The sequence below is a fragment of the Antechinus flavipes genome, chromosome 1 (genome assembly GCF_016432865.1).
Source record: "Antechinus flavipes isolate AdamAnt ecotype Samford, QLD, Australia chromosome 1, AdamAnt_v2, whole genome shotgun sequence".
In the NCBI taxonomy this organism is placed as follows: Eukaryota; Metazoa; Chordata; class Mammalia; order Dasyuromorphia; family Dasyuridae; genus Antechinus; species Antechinus flavipes.
Genome location: NC_067398.1, coordinates 542,668,693 through 542,685,539, shown reverse-complemented (window position 1 = coordinate 542,685,539; position 16,847 = coordinate 542,668,693). Strand labels below are relative to the sequence as shown.

Genomic DNA, 16,847 nt, shown 5'->3' with positions numbered 1-16,847 from the left:
TTGTTCTTCTTTAAAGTTAAATTTAAAATATTTTCTATGATCTAGGATATACTCTGTTTTTATAGTTGAGATTCATGTTCATTAGTAGCATATTAGATTTTTGCTTTCCTTTTGTTTTCCTAGTAACAGATAATTGATTTCTTTCAATAAAATGAAATCAGTGTTGACCAAAACTGTGGGGAAAAAAATAGCAATACACATTAAATTGGCCCACTTAAAAAGGATAAATCTTCAAAAATAATTCATACTTTTCAGCCTAATTTTGCTTTTGCCTATTCATTTTAATAAAATGTTTAATGAAAATCTTTCATTTTTCTCTTGAGAACCATGGTAAAGAAGTATATTATATAAGTGAATATCATAGAGTCATCAGAGCATAGTGAAACAAATACTGGCTTTGAAGTTTGTTTATATAGCTGTGCTTTTATTTAACTATGTCTGTTGATAGGTAATTTAAATGTCGAGACTGTTTCTTCATCATTAGAATAAGTGAGTTATAACAGATGATTTCTATTCATTGATTGTAACCATTTTTCTTTTATCAATTAATGTATTCTTTTTCCTTTAATATATGACTAATAATATTGAATTCATGTGGATCTAAGTTTTATATGAAAAATGGTAGGAAGAAAAATGAATGTCTTAAAGTAGATAAGAGTTCTGTTTTCTAGCTGAACACTCTGAGGTAAAATATTTTGATTCCTAACAAAAATTATTTTATGTATTTTATATATATATAATTTTTTGGTGCCATACATAATGTGTTACTTATCTAAAGGGAAGTTTTCTTATAACCTCAGGAAGGGAGAGGAAAGAAAGAAATGAAGGAAACAAGAAGACATCACAGACAATAAATAGTTACTTCTTGCAAAAAATAAGGCTATTGATGTCTTGGACTCCTTTCTTCTACCTCTCTTTGTCTACATTTCATAATATATCAGTAGTTCCCATTTAGTCTTTTGTTAGCGCTTTGGCTATTTGTGACAGTAGCCTAAGGGATTTGTGCTAAAACTTTTTAGGTACCCTTTAAAATTATTTTACAAATTTACTTTTCCTTTGTAACAACAAGCATGTACATGTTTGAAACATGTACTTCTGAAAAACTACGCAGTGACTTCTATAGTCATTCGAAACCATTATGTGCACAACAATTTTGGTGTAAGTGCAGCAATTACATCAAAAATTCTGACCACTTTTGATTGAGTGCAAGGCATTCTTGCAGTTTCTCAAATTGTCATTAAATTGTTTCCAAACTCACAAGGGTTTGACATTGGAGTGCCGTCACATTCTTAATGAATGGTCAGATGTATGGCTATTTGCATTCTTTACACTGCACCCTCATTTGAATTCCGTATATTGCAACAGAGCAGCATTTTGATTCTCCACTATTATCCCATAATTGTACCTCATCAGCTGTGTAATCACATAATCAAGATTCTAGAAACATTTGTGTTCTTGTAGCACAAATGTCTGAAAACTATGATTATTAGGCATGCCTATTACCAGCTCTGTAGAAACTATAATGGACGATCACAAACATTGGTCAAAATAAACTTTATATTTCCTTTCATCATTGTTTTAAAGCTGCTTTCCTATTTAAATTTTTCCTAAACTTATGTTACTATTCTCTGTATGGAGAATTTTCAAATAACCGATTTGCAACATTGGTTAGTCATTCATTAGTTTCTGGGACAGTGTAACAGGTGTGCCAGTGGTAGAAGAGAAAAAATTCACAGCTGAAGAGATTCTTTCTTTACAAAAGTTGGTTTGTATATAAACATTGTTCACATTGAAACAATATGTATAGTTGCAATTTAAATACATTTATCATTTCAGATAGTACTTCTTACTAGCCAATAGAAACATAGACATTTAACATAACTACTTTATTTTCATTGATTGGCTAGATGGCTAAAAATAAAAAAAAATTCTCTTTACTCAGAAAGATAGATTCTCATTCTCTTATTATTTTCTAGTACATATTTGTATGAAGCGGCATTTTAATTTTATTCTTTTTTTAAGTCAAAATACAGAAAGAAATCAATATCAAACCAGATTTTATACTGTATTTGGTGTTGAGATAAATATTGCAAATTTTTGTTCAAATACAAGTCTAACAGTAATGTTGTTTAAGTGGAATTGATAATTATGTTAAAAAAAAGTTTCCAAGTTGTTACTTAGTTCATTAAAAATATTTATATTCACCAAAATTTGTAAAAACAACAACAAAAAAACCTAAAACACTTTTGATTTGAAGTATTGTAGAGAATAGCTAGAATGTTTTGAAGTCTTGATGTATTACTTCTTTAAATTCTTACAAAATGTCCTATGTAAAATTTTTACTATTAATTTTATGAGTGCTTTATAACTTCACATTTCATAATTTTTCAATTTTTTCATATTTTTAGGTAGAATGAAATTTTACATTTTGTAATTATATAAATTTCAATTTGGAGCAAAACATATTATTATAGTTATTATAAGTACTTAATAAATATTACTCTGCAGTTATTATAATATATGTTAAATTGCCTTGTTTTTCACAATACATTTTTAAAGGAATTAGTGGAACAAAAAAGTTATAACTATTGCCATATATACTTTTTTATTCTTCCTATTCTATTATATATATTATTTATAATATATTATAACCCTATTATATGAAATTTCCTGTTAAGTTCTCATGGAGAAACTGTTCTCTCTTCTCATATTCCTTATAGCACTTTGCCTGGATCTATTCTTTTTATTTATTTCATTATCTTTAAGTTGTGCTTATGTTTCTCCAATAGAGATTTTAAGCACACTATCTTGCATATATTAGATGCTTAATAAATGTTCCCAAATTTAACTTTTTTTTGCTGTTGAATTTTGCCTACAGTGATCTCATTAGCTAGTGATAACTGTAATGATCTGTATTCTAAAAACCTTGGTAGAAATTAAAAAAGAAACAGAAGGAACAAGAAAGGGTAGCAGTTTAAAGAAGTATACCTAAGAGTTATGAGAATAATATTTAGATACAGTATATGTAGAGGCAATTATTAGAAGAAATAGTGGAGTTGGTGGTTCCTGGCCACCTTGATAGCAGCAAGTAAGAGTGGAAAACTAAGGGAATAATTCCACAGAGAAAACTATAATGCAGAATTCTCTTCCATCTAGTATAATAAACATCTTTCTCTCTATTCCCTCCCCCTCCCCATTGCTACCTGCTTCCTTGAAAGAATAGAGGCTTTATTCATAAGGAATATATTTATCCCCAGCTGGACCAATCTCTTGGACATGACAGTGGCAGTAAAAATTCTAGTCAGGCCAGAAAAGCCTTTCTGTCAAATGCAGTTTCTTGTATATAACATTCTATCACCTGACTCCATGCCTTTTCATTGTCCCCCATGCCTAGAATGCTGTCCTTTTGCATGTTTTACTATTCCTGACTTCTTTCCAAAACCAGCTCATCTTATTTTCTTCAGGAGGCCTTTTCCAGTTCCTTCAGTTACAAATGCCTTTCTCTTTTAGCTTGCCTTAATCAATTTTGTGTGTAGCTTGTATGAATGTAGTTGTTGTCATGTTTTCTTCTTTGTTATGATGTAAGTACATTGAGGACAATTTTTTATAAATATCGAAAATGCTAAGCATAGTGCTTGGCATTCTGTAAGTGCAGAAGGAATAGGCTTGTTAATTATACTAATAAATGGAAAAGTTTTCCTAAAAGTTTTAAGCGGTTTAAAAATAATTTACTATAATTTCTCTTATCAGTGCGAGTGTACTTTAAATATAGATTTTTTTTTAACAATCCCATTTCACATATTTCCTTCTGAAAACATTTTTTTCCTACTATCTCCATTGGTCCTTTTTAAGAATACTTTAATGGTATTTTGAAATTTTAATTCTTGTAGTGTGGATTTAACACAATCTAATCCAGTGTCCTCATAATATAGAAAAAGAAACCGATTTAGCAGTTAAGACTTCTTCAGGCTCACAGAAGTAGTAAGTGGCAGAGCAAGTATTTGAATTCATGTTCGTGACTCCAAATCATTGTTATCATGACATCTTAAGCAATAACTTACTTATTTTATTTTTTAATGGGGAGAAGAAGAAAAAGGACTTTATGCATTGTCCCCTAGATTTATAAGGAGTAAGCTTAGCAGAAAAGACAATCAGCATTTCTTTTTAATAACTTTTTATTGATAGAACCCATGCCAGGGTAATTTTTTACAGCATTATCCCTTGCACTCACTTCTGTTCAGATTTTTCCCCTTCCTCCCTCCAGATGGCAAGCAGTCTTTTACATGTTAAATAGATTACAGTATATCCTAGATACAATATATGTGTACAGAACCGAACAGTTTTCTTGTTGCATAGGGAGAATTGGATTCAGAAGGTATAAATAACCCGGGAAGAAAAACAAAAATGCTAGCAGTTTATATTCATTTCCCAGTGTTCTTTCTTTGGGTGTAGCTGCTTCTGTTCATCCTTGATCAATTGAAACTGAATTAGCTCTCTTTATCAAAGAGATCCACTTCCATCAGAATACATCCTCAAACAGTATCGTTGTTGAGGTATATAATGATCTCCTGGTTCTGCTCATTTCACTTAGCATCAGTTCATGTAAGTCTCGCCAGTCCTCTCTATATTCGACAATCAGCATTTCTGAAGAAGGACAGAGCCAATGAAAAACTCCAGATTAAAGTTTTCTGGTGTGCCTTGGTGAGGTATCCATGGTATTGAATCACCAATCATTAAAGCTTTTTATGACCCATTGGTATCGAACTACCAGTTCCTCTTCCTGACCCACTGTTTGCCTTAAAATGTATTCTCTGATATTGTAATACTACCACATATATTTAACTGTGAATTATTTTCTTTCATCACCAGACCTGTCATGAACAGGAATTCTGCATGTCCCAACCAAGTTTTCAATGACAGTCTTTCAATCCCCAATTACTTTTTCTTCTCTCATATCTTTTTTATTGGGAAGATGAAGATCATCAGGTGTGTTTTACTCCCTCTTTGGAAATACTTATATGCTCATTCTTTCTTCTTCATCTTCTTTTTTTTCCTGACATAGCAAAGTATCTTTCCTTTCTAATGACATGCCTTCTACTTGTGCCTTTAATTCTGATCCCTTCTGACATACTCTAAGGCTTCATTTTTTCAGTTTATCAGATACCTTTCTTGTGTCTTTAACCTCGCCTAGTACAATGACGTTCCTCTCTTAACCTACTTCTCTCTTGAGTCCTAGAAAAACCTGATGTGTGTCTTTGTAGATACCTCCTGATTTTGGGCCTTGAGTCAAAATTCCCAATTGAGTTGTTACTATTCCATTTCTTCTAGGCTGTCTTATTTCCTTCTTTAGTTGTACTCTGATCACTTATTTTTACCCTCTCTTTATTTATTCACTGTTTCCTTTTCTCATCCTTTTCTTTCCTCCTCCCACCCAAAAATAAGTTGTTATTTCTTCCTTTGTAATATGGTAAAATCAATTGTTTATGGTGATGACAAATTCCAACTGTGTACTACCAATGTTCCCATCAAGTCCTACACATGATAAAAATCCAAAAGAATATTTTGAGATGACAAATTTCAAATCTATTCCTCCAATATTTATAAACACTTATATAAGATAAAAATCAAAAAAGTATTATGAAAAGACAAACAAAACAAGACTACTAATTCCAAATAGTTACATTGTTTTTCAATAAATAATTTCAATAAAGTCAGGCTAGTCATTTGCTTATACTAACTAAGCAAAGTCTTCAGAATTTTTGTCATTTGTTGACTGTCCATTTGTTAAATTTTCTTGTGGATAATTATTTTATTTATTAATTTATTTTCTCTTCTAATTTAAAAAATATTTAATTTGCATGTATTTTCCAGATTTTGTATGTGGAGTAAGAAAGTATGTAAGAGTCGATTAGATTTGAGCACCAAAAAACACCTAATTTTGTAACTTTTTCTTTGCTAATTTAAAGTCTGTTCAGTGTACCTTCTATATCTGTTGGATACATTTAACATTAATTAGCAGATTTGTTATTATTTTTTTAAACAATCTGTTTACCTTCAAGGATATCCTTAAGGATTTGGAAGCAATTGAAATTCTCTGTTTTTTCCACTATACATGACCACTATAAATGAGAAGTAAAGGGCTTCTTCTGAATTTTGATGATCTTTTCTTAGACTATGTCATATTGGAGTTATTGATTTTAATAGTTGAATGGACCTTCGATGTTATCTTTGTTTAACTTTACATCACCTTCAACTCCTGAATCCCTTGCTCCATTTTCCTGTTGTTGCTCTTTGCTTTGTAAAACATGAGTCTGAATTATTCTTCTCATTTGACTTCTGAGCTTCTGACATGCTGCTGGACACTTCCAGAGGAAATCATGCAACTAGAAATATAGCAAATTTTATTGTTTCATTTGGGCTCTTGAGGACGTATAGTAATACATCCTTTCAATGATATATTATACTTTTCACAGATGCTATTACAAATCTTCTTTTCTCAAATAATTTATTATTTTCTCCCCTCATCCTTTTAGCAAAGAAAACCTTCACATTCTTCATTGAAAAAATGGAATCTTGGGGCACCTAGGTGGCACAGTGGATAGAGCACTGGCCTTGGATTTAGGAAGACCTGAGTTCAGATACAGCCTCAGACATTAATACTTACTAGCTGTGTGATCCTAGGCAAGTCACTTAACCAATTGACTCACAAAAAAAATGGAATCTTCCTGAACTCCTTCTCTTCTTGTTTTCATATTTCACATAACCTCAGTATCACTTTTAGTCTTTCTTTTCTGCTCCACTCTTTTTTCCCCCCACTGTGTTGCATAATCTTTTTAAAAAAACTTTTTTATTGTTTTTTTTTCCCCTTATACATGTACATTACATTACATGTACATTAATTTTTTTTTAAAAAAATACACATTTCTTTATTAATCATATGACAGAAAAATCAGAAAAAAAGGGAATAACTATGAGAGGGAAAAAAACATAAGAAAAAGGAAAAAAGTGAACATAGCATGTCTTGGTTTACATTCAGATGGCATTTTCTGTCTAAAGTGTATTGAGATTGCTTTGGATCACTGAACCACTGATAAGAACCAAGTCTTTCATAGTATCATTACACAGTCTTGCTATTATTATGTACAGTGTATTCCTGGTTCTGCTTATTTCATTCAGCATAAGTTCGTGTGATTCTTCTCAAGCCTTTCTAAAATCAGCTTGTTTATCATTTCTTATAGAGCAATAGTGTTCCATCACTTTCATATTTCTGCTTCAGTCTTAGATGTTGAGATGAGATGATCCATCTTGTTATTTTTTCTACTTATACTTTTTGCTTTTATCTCTTCTTGCAGCTTGATATTTTTATGGATGATCCTCCATAATGTTCAAGCCTTTTTGTTCCTCAGTACTGCTAATAATTCCTTCCTCCCGGATAATCCTTCTTCCCAAAGATTTCAGGATATTGCTTTGTCTTGATTCTCTTCCTAGCTATCTGACTGATCTTTTTTGTTTTTTAAAATAAGATCCAAGACAGAATCTTTCTATGTAGGTATTCCACCTCACATCTTTCCTGGGCCTCTTAGCCGCTTCTTTCTTTCATAGCTATCTCATAAGATTTCCTATATTCAACTCTAATGATTCTAAGATTTCTATATTTAGCCCCTTTTTCTCTCCTTAGTTCCACTCCTATCTCTTGCTGTATATACTCAACAGTATTTTTCATAAGTATCTCAAGCATAGCATGTCTGAAACACAACTAATATCTTTTTTCCTAAAACTATTAGGAATTTTTTTTTCCTTTCTTTTTTCACCTCCTCCCTCCCCCCCCGCCCATGTTAACATCATTCTTCCAGTCTGCAACTTTTCTTTCTTATTCACCTCAAATACACAATCAGTTATTGATTCCACTTCAACATCTTTAGGATTGATTCTTTTCTTTCATCTTGCACCATGAATACATTAATCTTGGCCCCCATTACTTCTTGCAATAGCTATCTTTCCCTTCCTTAATCCATTCTGTGTATAGCTACAAAAGTGATAGTACTAATTCATAGGTCTGACCATTTTGATTGCCCACTTCTTAATTTGTAAAAGGAGAAAGATCCTCTGCAGTCCCTTTTAACTTGAGATCACTGATACACAATGAGTGATTCAAGATTATACAATTAAAGGCATACCTAGGTCACTAATTTAATGTCTTATCAGATGCTTTTTTTTTTTTTTTAACTATTCCTCACTTCATATCAAATGTTTCAAATTATGTTTTCACAGAAGTGGAAAGATAGCAATATAAATCAGGGGTATTAGAGATGATAGGGGATGGTCACTGGTTTAGTGGCTATTATGGGCCTGGAGTCAAGAACAGCTGAGTTCAAATCTAGCCTCAGAAACTGAGCTGTGTGAGCTGGGCAGGTAATTTAGTCCTGTTTACCTCTGTTTCCTCATGTGTAAAATGAAGGAAATGGCAAATCACTCCAGTATCTTTGCCAGGGAAACTCTAAATGGGGAACAAAGAGTTGGATGTGACTGAAATGACTGAACAACAACAACAAAAAGAGATGATGAATATATGATATAGAAATGTTTCTAAATTTTTTAACCTTTTCTCTTTCCTTATTAGTACATGATATTACCAGAAGGTGTTAAAAGATAAAATTTATATATATTTCTTTGTTGATTCATCTTTTAATATTTAGAATTATTTAGTTTCTTCAGTGTCATCTCCAGAAATTTGTATTTGGTTTTTTTTCCTTTTTTTCCCCCCAAGGTTAATTTCAGACCCAAATTCAGCCACACTTATATTTTCATAATTAGTGCTTCTTCCCTAATTATAATATCCTGTTTACATCTCAGGGACTAAAACCACTCTCATGTGGCTTCTAAGATAATATAGAAAAATTAAAAAGATACCCAAAGATGGGCAGCAAAGACTGTTTTCTTTCTCTTCCCCTTTTTTCTTTGGTGGATCAAAGCAGAATCTTTAACGATATGAAGAGCTTTTCTTAATTGTGTAGGCAAAACAGGGTGAATTGTACCTAAATAAAATTAATTTTTCACTTATTAGGATAATCTAAATAACTGTAAATCCTTGGAAATTTTTCCTCATGCAACTGTGTAGACATGAAGAAATGATACTCTTTTTAAAAAACAAATTCATCATATACTTTAAAAAGTCTTATTTTTTTTCCCATCAAGTAGTGTTGATTATTTTAGCTGTCATTATTTATTGAGGAGCTTAACATCTTTGTATCTCAATTGCTTCATCTGTAAAATGACAACAATAATAACTGTGAGTGTCTTTGTGAGGATCAAGTGAGAAAATAACTCAGGGCTCAAAATATTCTGGTGAAGGGAGTGAGTGTTTTGATTTGTCTTTATAAATCCCATAAGAAAGTCAGAATAGTCTTTGTGTCCTAGTTCTACTGAGATGTAGGGAACAGAGAGAAAAGACAAAAGTTAAATGAATAAGCAAGAAAGGAATGGGAAAAAGAGGAGAGGAAAAAATATTATGGGGAAGTCCAGTGATTTTTTATTTATTCAGATCTAAAGTAGTGACTTTAGCTAACCAAAGTGTAGATGAGAACATAGAAGTGAGTATATAAAAAAAGGAACTTTGGGTAATGAAAAATGGTACTTCATATTCCCTGCAAGAAAGATAATGCATGTAATTATTTGGTTGTCCACTCAATTTCTCATTCATAGTGTATTCAGTCAGTCAGTCAGCAATACTAAATTTTTGAGTTAAAGAGGCAAGATCCTCAACAAAGACAAAGTAGGGAAAAGTTGGTATGGGAATCCTGAAGAAAGGAGAAGTTTGCAGTAGTTTCTGTGGGGAGTGAGATAGAGAATCAATAAGAGGAATGAAAATGCTGCCTTTCTAAAATGAGTGTCCTCTGAAATGGAATAGTATTCTTTTTAATATAATTCTAATCATATTTGTGTTAGTTTCGAAAGTCATTCTAAGTTTACATCCTTATAGTGTATATAATTGACTTAGAACATTAGTTATCTTTCTGCATGAAGTGTGTTTTTTGTGGAAATGTTTCACAAAGATTTTGTTCTCTGACTAGCTAAAATGTCACTGTGAATTTGTTTTGGTCCAGAAAAGTGTCACATGAATTTTGGTACTAGTTTCATCACATTGAATGACAATTAAGAAATTAGAAAGTTTTTATGTAAAATGCTGTAGATTTTCTAGTGATGTAGAGAGAGCAGTTAATATCTCTATAGAATTAATAGCTGTGGAACAGTTCCTTCATTTTAGAATTTTTATTGGATTTAATTTCCAAAGAGACTCAATCTAATTTGTGCCTCCTGGCTAAAATGACTAATCAGAGAGTACATTCAGGTAGCTATTATTTCTGTATAGTAGAAAAAAAAAGTTGCTGTTTCAGAGCACCTACCTTAAAAGAGTTTTGATTTATTTAAAAGTGATTACAGTAATGTACAGGCCACAAATTTTTTGATGCAAAGGAATGGGCAGAAAGGTTCTATTTCCCATTATTGTAATATGTCTTTCTGTATTCCACATCAGATGTAATTCCACATCCTTTGAACTTCCTGCACATATATTAAATATCTGGGATTATTAGAAAATGGATTTGTTTCCTTTATCACTCACCTACAACTCTTATACTAATGTAGGATAAGACAGTACACAATATTATACAATAAATATGATAAAATGAGTTCAGGTCTGGAGCTGAAAAATCATCTTTGTGATTATTCAAGCTAACTTTCTTATTTAACATGAAGAAAAATGAATCCCAGTGGTTTATAGGATCATAGATTTAAAATTGGAAAAGTCCTTACAGATTATCTATTATAACCTTCTAATTAAGTGACTTGGCTAGGGTCACATCAGAGTAAGTTGCAAAGCAAATATTAATTTGCATGACTTATTGTTGCAAATTCATTGTAGCTTCTATTTTATCAGACTGACAAGTTGGTACTCTTTCCCCTACATTATTTATCTTCCTTAATGAAGAAACAAAGTAATGACCTTGAATTTTCCTGAAAATTTCCTTCAAATTGTTATTTGTGAAGAAATCAAATCAATTTTCCTTGTTCTTTAGCCTTAATAATAATTTTAGCTATTAAATAAGCAAGACTGTAGAATTGATCTAAATCATAAATATTTGATCAACATCAAAAACTTTTCAGTTTAATTCATACCAACTTTATTCCATACTTTTGGATATGATTTATTTCAACTGTTTATCTTTCTTTTTGAAGACTTATTAATATTACCTGTTATTAGGAACTTATATATCTTTCTACAAAGTAAATTTATTTGAGTTAATTTAATAATTCTCTAGGGTACATATTCATTTTATGGTCTTTGAAATAGCAGGCAAAAAACATAATAACTTAAAGAATATCATACCTGGTTAAATGAATAGTTTATTAGTCCACTTATCTCTTTTGACAGTGGGTACAAGTTGAATTTTGTGACCAGTCTAGTTGCCCGACTGCAACTAAGATTTATAAATTTGCCCTAAATAACTTAACTTTCCTAATGATGTATATCAGTCCTTTACCAGGGATTTGAATGCAAATTATGTGCATAATATTGAATAACACAAGATAGAAACACTGTACGTACCTATGTCACTTCTAACTCCTATCATCAAAATTTTGATTATGAAATGTATTACTAGAACACATCCTTCTCAGTGTTTCATTTAAGTTGAAAATGGAATTTTTATACAAGATAATCCATTAGTGGATTTTTTTTTTTTGCCTGTTTTCTCTGTATCTTTATATATAGTTTGCCTAGATCCAGTCACTTTGAGGACTATTCATTTAATTTTAAAAAAAATTTTTTTTAGTATTATTGCCTTCACAGATATCAGTAAACAAGATTATTCCAATTCCAAGAGAGTTGATTATAAAACTGTCTATCCTTCATACAATTTGATTTTTTAAAAAGAATAATTTATAATTAATTCAACACAATAGCTCCAAAATTACTCTGCTTATCCATGTTTCCCTTTGAATTTCTTTCTGTACATCTTTTAAATATTTTATTAATAGGTATATAGGTAAACCATTTGTTAAGTTTTTACTATGTGTCAGGCTCTGTTAAGGATATACACAAATGTGAACATACCAAACAGTTACTTCTCCAAAGAATTTACATTTAAGTGAAGTTGGATAATATATATAAAGAAAGTGAGGAAGATATGGTCACAACTGTATGGTGATGAGATGGCTCAAAAGTGACAGGGGATTTTTGTCCTAGGCAAGATGACTGAAAACTCAGCCATCAAAACTTAACTAGGAATGTAGTCCTAAGTTCTAATAATAAATAGAAGATAATAGGTAGTATTCTACTATAGTAGATATAATAATATCTTCTGGAGTAGATATAATAACTGATAATAAATAGTAGATAATAGGCAGAATGCAGATATTATTACATGCAAATAGGTCAGAATTGCAATGGAAGTCTGGCAAAATGAGGCAAAAACTCATCTGTGCTTAGATATTTAGTGTTGGAGTCCAAAGTTCAGTTGAAGAGAGAGGATGAGAATGGCAGCATAGCGAGAAAAAAACCACCATAAAGATTAATATTCTTTCTTTTCCTTTCTTTTCTTTTTCATCACTTTCACTATCACAATACCGTCATTTCATATAGACCCTATAGGTTTCTCTGAAATGCTCCTTTTTTGCTTCATCTGCTTTCCCATCTCCCTATAAATTGTTGCAATAATATTCAATTATATCTAAATACCCTGATTTTTTTATCTGTTTCTTTTTTTGATGGGTGCTTTCTTGGTTGTGTGCGTGTGTGTGCGCACACGATTATTTAAGCATTTTATTTGGGCACTTTATATTTTTAAAAATATTCATCCATTTCACTTAGATTTATTAGCATAAAGTTGAACAAACGATCCCCTAATAATTGCTTTATTATCCTCTTCATTGATGTTGAATCCACCCTTTTCATTTTGTTTTACTGGTAATTTGGTTTTCCTCTTCCTTTTTTGTTTTTGTTTTTAATTAAACATTTTAATTAACCATTGATTTATTGTGACTTTTATTATTTTAAATTTGTTCTTTTTCTAGGTTTTATTTTCATTGCATGCTCAATTCATTAATCTGCTCTTTCTCCTTTTTTCTTGATGCAAGCATTAAAGATATAAAATTTTATCTAAGAACTACTTTGGCTACATCTCATGCATTTTGATATGTTGTCTCATTCTTTTTAATGAAATTCTTGATAGCTTCTGTGATTTGTTCTTTGACCTATTCATCGTTTAGGATTAGATTATTTAGTTTACAGTTAATTTCTAATCTATGTTTCCACTGCCCTTTTTTGAATGTAATTCTTATGGTATTATAGCTGAAAATTATGCATTTATTATTTCTATTACTTTTCATTTCATTGTGGTGCTTTTATGCCCTACTATATAATCATTTTTTTTGTGTAATGGCCATATACCTCTGAGAAAAAGTTGTATTTGTTCTTATTCCTATTCAATTTTCTCTAGAGATCTATCATATCTAACCTTTGTAAAATGTTCCTCATCTCCTTGACTTCTTATTCCGAATATTTCTGTTTTAAGTGTGTTTCTTTTAAATAACATATTGTTGGATTCTGATTTTTAATCCAGTCTGCTTTTCACTTGCCTTTTATGGATAGTTCATTTTATTCATATTCACTGTTAAGATTAATACTTGTTTATTTCCCTTATCAGGTTTTTTCCCTTTATTTATTTTTCTCTTTCTTTCTCTGCTTTTCACACTTTCCCTCTTCAAAAGTGTGTTTTGGTTTTGACCACTGCCTACCTCTGTAATATTCTTCTCTAAAATGTAATGTTCTCTGTTTCTTTTTCTTTCAGGGTCTCTGGGAGCAGCCTTAGTTTCAATTCAGTAATCACCCCAAAGACAGCCAGGTGTAAAAGTCCAAATCCTTTATTGTCTCCTTTACTTCACGGCTAGTTTTTTGGGAGGCCCTCTGGGTTTTGGTTTCAGTGGAGAATCGAAGGAGAGCCTGCCACCACTTCTCTGGTCTTCCCTAGTTCTGATTCTGGCTGAGCTTGTCTGAGTTTATATGCTCTTTTATCAAAGGTGTGAATCTTGTAGAACTATTATAAGTACTAAGTACATGTACTGAACTAGAGCATTGTTAAGCACCATGCTATATTAGATAACTATTGTCTCTATCAATTCCACTGATTAGCACCTTGTTTCAAGTTCTGGCCCATAATATACCTCAAAATTCACCTCTCCTTCTACTTCCCTGTAGGGCAAGATAGATTTATATATATACAAGGGAGTGAGTATATTGTTCCCTTTTTGAGCCAATTCTGATATGGGTAAGGTTCAAGTATCTTTTCCCTACTGTAAAAACTCTTTCTTTCATGCCTCTTTTATGTGAAATAATTTACCCCATTCTGCCCTTTTCTTTCCTCCCTTTCCCAATGCATTCCTCTTTCTTCTTAATTTTATTTTTTTCATATTATCCCATTGTAGTCAATCCACACCTGTGCCCTCTGTGTGTGTATACTCTTAATTGTCCTGTTAACAATGAAGTTCTTAAGAAACATAAATATCATCTCTTCATATGGGAATTGTAAACAGTTTAATGTTTTAAAAAACAGAATTGGTCTAATAATATAAGAAGCACAAAAATTCACTGAAGAGAATTAACTCTTAAAAAGCAGAATTAACCTGGGAAAAGAGGTTTAAAAAATTCACAGAGGAGAAGAACTTCTTAAAAAGAAGAATTGGCTAAAAGAAAAAAGAGGTATAAAAGCTCACTAAAGAAAATAATTTCTTAAAAATTAGACTTGGGAAGTGGAAGCGAATCAATCCACGAGAAACAAACAAACAAAATAAATAAATAAATAAAGTCGAAAGAATGAAAAAAAAATTGTGTGTATAAGCAGAGAGTGCAAGTAACCTGGTTGAAAAGTGTATATGGAAAAATCCTAGAAATTATAATTGGACTTCAAGCCCAGTGAATCAACAATGTGACAAAAGAATTGGACAGCAAGAGAATTGAATAATTTTAGATAGATTTAATTTCTATTAAAAAAAAAAAAAAGACAATTAGAAAGTGTAGTGGATAGAGTCCTGGAATCAGGAGAACCTGAGTTCAAATCCAGCCTCAAAAACTTAACACTTACTAACTGCATGACCCTGGGCATGACACTTAACAATTACCTTAGTAGGCTTCCTCCCCTCTATCCCTCAAATACTTCTGCGTTGTATGTATAAGGCTGGTGATGATAATCCCACTATGCTTTGGTCATGCTATATCTATAGTATTATTTATAGTTTTGTGTTCCATTTTTTAAATTGAACAGTCTAAATAAGTGTATATAAGAAAGGATAGGCTGGAGCATGTCCAGGTGTAAAGTTGTGAAACTTATTTCGTTATCCCCGTTACTAGTGCTCTCTCCCTTTAGTTTATTTATATTTACTTGTTTGAGTAATTTTCATTATTTTGTAATGTCAATCATGAGCAGGTAGGTCCTGGCAGGATTGACTGAGAATGGCACCTGAATACTGGGACTTAGCTTGTTTTAAATCAGACTTAAATGAGCAGAGCTAGTGCTCTTCATCTGTTTACCAGTCAAGTGTAATCAAGCTGCAAGTATCTTTGTATATACAAATCATGAGTAAGGTAGATAAATGTGCAAACAGGAGTTGGTATAATTCTTTTGTGACACGGAGATTACACCTTTGAGTTCATTCATTCATTTAAGCTATTCCTGTCAACATATCCCCTTTATTCTTTGTGAAATCATAGTTTGACAACCATGTCTTCTGGATGCCCTTATTACCAAAACATAGTAAAGATTTTCCCAAACATTTTTTACAAATAGTATTTGATCTAGCATTTCTTGGAGTGTGATATTTTTTGAATCTGAGTGATTCTTTAGATAGTCAGTTTTGCATCCTGTTTTCTTCAGCCAACTTTAACAACTCCCTGTTGTTTTAACCTGTTTGATTCAATAATTACATTTTATTTTCATCAATTCTAGTATTACATTTATATTGTCATATCAGACTCTTGATATAAATCATCTTTATGACATTTCTAGCCAATAGAATCCCCAAATTCTGTGTATTCACTTCAAAGACATTTTTAATATGTGATTTATGTTTTTGTGTGTGGAGCATATGTGTGAAGCTCATATCCTCTTGTTTTGAAATTGAATAGTCTAAATAAATTATCTATGTGTCAAACTGCATAGGGACCATCCAGAAGAATCAATAGTCTTAGAGGAGACATTCAGCTTTTCTCTTCTCCATGTATACTCCAATCTAACCTGCATGCTGTTTGTTCCTTAGAACATGATTCTTCAAGTATTTGTACTTAGTTTTCCTTATGTCTGGAATATTCTCATTTCTTCTCATCTTTGCCTCTTAGCTTCTCTGGCTTCTTTCAGGGCCCAGCTCAAATCCCACCTCCCGGAGATATTTCCTTGTCTCCCTCACCGAGTACTATCCTATTAGTGGCTCACCTCCCTGATTACTTTCTACTTTGTATTTGTAATGTATATTGTTTTGTATGTTGTAATGTATATAGTTTTTATGTGATATCTCCACAGTTGCATGTGTAGTCCTTGTTGGTGAGTACAATGTTTTTATCTTTGCATTTCCAGATTTAAATATCCTACCATATAGCAAATGCTTAGTACATGCATGTTGACTGTCTGATGAATATATCTTCATATCTCATAATAGTGGTTTTATTGATAAATCTGAATCATTGAGAAGAAGCAATATTGTGTTTTATATATTTGGTTTAAAAAGGTTGCTAAATATATGGTAAGAAAAGGTAACATCCTGACAGAGGATAAAATCACAGCTAATTGGGAAAATTTGGT

At 31.5% G+C, this 16,847-nt stretch overlaps 1 protein-coding gene across 2 annotated transcripts in view; it reads left to right on the top strand.

The window, feature by feature from the left end:
- The window catches only part of CDKAL1 (CDK5 regulatory subunit associated protein 1 like 1), a 647,858-nt gene that overhangs the window by 134,649 nt on the left and 496,362 nt on the right, over nucleotides 1–16,847 (top strand). The window lies entirely within an intron of this gene.